This window comes from Mustela nivalis, assembly GCF_964662115.1.
Source record: "Mustela nivalis genome assembly, chromosome: 9".
Taxonomy (NCBI): Eukaryota; Metazoa; Chordata; class Mammalia; order Carnivora; family Mustelidae; genus Mustela; species Mustela nivalis.
The window spans coordinates 110858125-110862999 of NC_139028.1; the positions used below are offsets into that span (position 1 = coordinate 110858125).

General features: G+C 41.2%; 1 long non-coding RNA gene across 1 annotated transcript; it reads left to right on the top strand.

The window, feature by feature from the left end:
- The first annotated feature begins 1386 nt into the window (after positions 1-1386).
- Positions 1387-4553, top strand: LOC309873092. The gene is made up of 3 exons (XR_014316185.1): positions 1387-1654; positions 2388-2575; positions 4366-4553. It is a non-coding gene; the product is annotated as an uncharacterized lncRNA (long non-coding RNA).
- Positions 4554-4875: the final 322 nt, after the last annotated feature.

Below are 4875 nucleotides of genomic sequence, written 5' to 3' on the forward strand. Positions count from 1 at the left end.
TTTCTGATGTCACCCATTCATTTATGGGCTTGTTTGTTGCCTCCCTTGGGAGAAGTAACCTCCACAGTACGAAGATCTGGCTGAAGAATTGAATCTGGGTCACACAGCACAGCCCTAGTCATGGGGGAAGCTCATGGCTACTTTTGAGCGGTGGATGGATGGATGGACCCATGCATGGATGAAACCTTCCCTTTCTTCAGGATTACCTTGTTTGAAGCCCTGGATAAGCTTTTTTTTAAAATTTTTTTAAAGATTTTATTAATTTATTTGACACACAAAGCGAGAGACCACATGCAGTGGGATGGGGGAGAGGGTGAAGAAGACTCCCTGCTGAGCAGGTAGCCTGAAATCGGGGCTGATCTCAGGACCCCGAGATCATGACCTGAACTGAAGGCAGATGTTTAACCAACTGACCCACCCAGGGGTCCCTGGATAAGCTCTTCACAGAGTGTCTGTCATCCTTGCAAAACCAGGTGTGGTATTATTCCTGCTCCTTTTAGGGATGAGGAAAAGGAATCTTGAAATGAGCAGCAGTTTCACTTGCCTGAGGACACTTCTTGATTAGGTGTTGCCTCCAAGATTTGAACCCTCGTCTGCTTGAGCCCAGACCTGGTCACTGTTCCACCCTCAGCACTGCCTCTGCTGAGCAACCACTTGCTCTACAGTTTGCATCATCCTTGAAATCAGTGGGGGAAAAGTCCTAAACAGCAAAAAAAAAAAAAAAAAAAAAAAAAAAAAAAAAAAAAAAATTCATAGATTTGTAATAGAATGAATTTATGAAATTGAATTAAATAAATGAGACATTCTTTGTAAAAGACCCTTCAGAGAGAATAAAATGGAGTTGGGGGAAATTGAAGCATGAGAGACTGTGGACTCTGAAAAACAATCGGAGGGTTTTGGAGGGGAAGGGGGTGGGAGGTTGGGTGAGCCTGGTGGTAGGTATTATGGAGGGCACGTATTGCATGGAGCACTGGGTGTGGTGCATAAACAATGAATTCTGGAACACTGAAAAGAAATTTTAGAAATAAATAAAATTTTTTTGAAAAAGAGAGAGAGACGTTGTCAAACACAAGCACGGCACTATAGTGTCTATGGGCAAGGAAAGTCTGCCTTCCAAAGGACATATGCGGTATTGCACTGAGCCCAGATGTGCGCTAAGCCAGAAGGAGCAGACCCACGAGATAAAAGCTGTGTGGAACTTGAGAAGGAGGAGGGCTGTCAGGAGGATATAAACCTCAATAATAATAAAATGACATGATGACAACACAGGCTAACTTTGCTGTAATCTGATGAGTTAACAAGCACTTTTGCATTGATTTTATCTAAAATCATGTATGATTCTTGCAGTTCCAAAATTGTTTTGAGTCCAAAAAGCTCTGTCTCCTTGGTTTCTGCAAACAGAGCACAGGCTGGCTCGGTTGCAGTTGATTCTTGCTGTCATTTCCTGGTCCAAAGCCAGTTCCATCGTGTGACTCATTCCCTCATTTAGGGGAGGGATTAAGGTGGTGAGCAGGAGAGTAAAAGGAAGACTCCTAGGCACTCATCACCAAAGTGAGCTCCTTCCTCCCTAAGACCAGACAACCAGAGCTGCCTTCAGCCATGAAGTTGCTGAGAGTCCTTCTGCTGATTACCCTCCCCCTTTCCTGCTTTGCAGGTGAGTTCTGTGCGGGTAGGACAGGATTTTTTTTTTTTTCATTTTTAAAAAATTGAGTTGTCTTTTTATTTATTTATTTATATTATTTTTTAATTAAATTTATTTATTTTCAGCATAATAGTATTCATTATTTTTTTACCACACCCAGTGCTCCGTGCAATCCGTGCCCTCTATAATACCCACCACCTGGTACCCCAACCTCCCCTCCCCCATTTCAAACCCCTCAGATTGTTTTTCAGAGTCCATAGTCTCTCATGGTTCACCTCCCCTCCCAATTTCCCCCAACTCCCTTCTCCTCTCTAACTCCCCATGTCCTCCATGCTATTTGTTGTGCTCCACAAATAAGTGATACCATATGATAATTGACTCTCTCTGGTAGGACAGGATTTTGGCTGACGATCAAGTCAGAGCCCTCTGGAAGACCTCCTGTTCCCCAAACACAAGCAGAGCATCTCATTTCTCCAGTGTCTTCTGTTTCTTGGTTACTAGTGTTTGGCTTCTCTGGACTACAGAGGTAGTGTGTGGGTGAGGAGGGGGCACATGTGATTTCATGCTTAAAGGAAATCCTAGATCCTGAGCTTACTCTGTTAGAATTGAGAACCCAAGACCATTCACCATAATCCCTCTGAATGTGTGTGTCTACTGAGATGTAAGAAGATGACCATATCCTAGGGACTCCCAAAAGGCCTTCATACCTATGTAATTGCGACCACTTTTGCATGTTTTCTTCCAGGTTCTGGATGCTCATCTCTAGATGAGGTGATTAACAAAGCAATTGATCTTCAAGTGAGCATAGGTGAATACCAAAACATCCTTAAACCTTTCTCAAATGGTCCTGGAACTGATGAGGCATTAGGACAACTGAAGTGGTGTTTTCTCATCCAGCCAGAAAAAACTCTGAGCAGTGTTGCAGAGATGATGGTAATTACCCTTTCTTTGATAAGCTTTCAAGCCTCTGAACAGGGACAAGCAGGCTTTAAGTTTGTCACTCATTATGTCACAATTGTCACACATGGCTTATATTACTTCAGTGAGTTTAATTGTGGGTGTATGTGAATCCTTTGACATCTAGAAAGCCAGCCAAGGTTCCACTGATAACTTGCCTCTTCACTTTGTGGAATCTCTAGGGAAAGATTAGTGAAAAAGGCCAAACAGAGAAACAACACACACACAAACACACACACACACATTCAGGTGTGTGCACAAACCCATTTTTTATCAAGGTGAGAAAACATCTGAATCTCAAGAAGTCCCTCACTTGTAGAAGTGATCAGCAAAAAAAGATTCCCTTCTTCTTAGAAACAAAGAGGGAAATGTTCATAAGAATTTTTAAATAGAATGCAGAAGAACCCATTTGAAGTAGATTCTGTACATCTTATTAAAAGAATTTAAAACGCACTTTCAAGAAATCCCAGTGTGTTAGTATAAGTGATTGGACTCCTTGACCATTACTTTAAGACCCCATGAAAGACAAGTAGAGGTCATGGGTATGAATCATCCATGGGGGTAGAATTGTATAAAACAACAATCAGTAGTGTTGGTTATCTATATTTTATTCCCTATCCTAATATGCCATTGAAAACCTTCCGGGGTGCCAAAGCTAAAGGTTAGAGTGTCGTTCACTGAGAAGATGATGACACAGGGCACAACATAGATGGACCTTGAGCATATTATGATAAAGGAAATAAGCTGGTAAAAGAAGACAACTGTTGCATTAGGTCATTTACACCAATTTTCTAACGTAGCCAGTCTCCTAGAGACAAGAGGTAAAATAGTGCTTTCTAGGGTTTTGGTGGTATGGGAAATGGGGATTGTTCAGTGGGAACAGAGTCCCACCATAGCAAGATGAAAATGTTCTGGACATTGGTTGCACCACAACATCAGTATACTTAATACTGCTGGACTATATACTTAAAATGATGAAAATGGTCAATTTTATGTTACGTGCATTTACCGCCAGTAAACAGTTTAAAGCCTGAAAAACCCAGCAACCAAGGGTAATGGAATTTTTTCTTTAAAAACCTCAATTAGACTGATCACTTGGAGTGCACATCTCCATTCTTCTCTGGGTCTCAAAGGTAATGGTTTTTGTTTCGGACTGTTTTCAGTATTTCTAACATGTAAGGCCACACCGGAGCTCAAGAACTTCACATTTCTATATATTTGAGCTTAGACTGAACAGTTCTTTGTTGAAAACTGATAATACACCCAGCATGTTTATGGGATACGATATTTTGGAGAAAAAAGTTTTACCAGGATCCCTGACAGGAAGAGATCTGGGCCAGCACACCAGCACCTCTCTGGCATTGATAAAGTCTCCTGATCCTTAGAATGAGAGACGAAATCATTCTGATCTTTTTTTTGTTTTGTTTTTAATATATATTAATTTATTGTGATATATGTAAATAATTTTTTAAAATTAATTTATTTATTTTCAGAAAAACAGTATTCATTATTTTTTCACCACATCCAGTGCTCCATGCAATCCGTGCCGTCTATAATACCTACCACATGGTACCCCAATCTCCCACCCCCCGCCACAATCTGAGGGGGTTGAAATCATTCTGATCTTAATTCAAACACTGACTTCCTTGTATGCCAGATGTGTGTGGACAAACCCAGGAAGCCAAGAAGAAAAAATGTTTGTTTTTCAAGACTTACTTTCTAACAGAAAGCTGAAAATCTGAGTGTTGACCTGTTTTGTTTTCCAGGACATAATATATCAAAGTAAGTGGTGTGATAGCTCTTAACCTGTGTCTGACTTGGGACACCGAGGACTACAGAGAGTACAATGAACCACAACTTTCTTCTCCTTTTTGTTTTTTGATCTATTAACTTCAAGACAATTGTTGAAACCTTGAGTACATTTTCATTTCAATAAAGTGTCTACAAATGGAAAGTTCGCCTTATGTTCTCTGATCAAAATGGACACTTTAGAGATCTGCTTCTATCACAGGTGGTTGTGCCTGCACGTGTACACACACACACACACACACACACACACAATTCTTCATTGGAGAGCACATGGATAGAGGACTGGGGAGTGTGAAAAGCACTTGGTTCATCCCCATGTGTAGCTCAACATGGTCCTCTCTCTGACAATGTTCTCTTCCACCCTCCTGACCCCATTTCTATCTGGACCATGTGGGAAGCTCTTGAGACTTAGGTTCTGGTGTTTGGGCCACGTGAAGGTAGGTCCCTGAGACACTGCAGTCTTCATC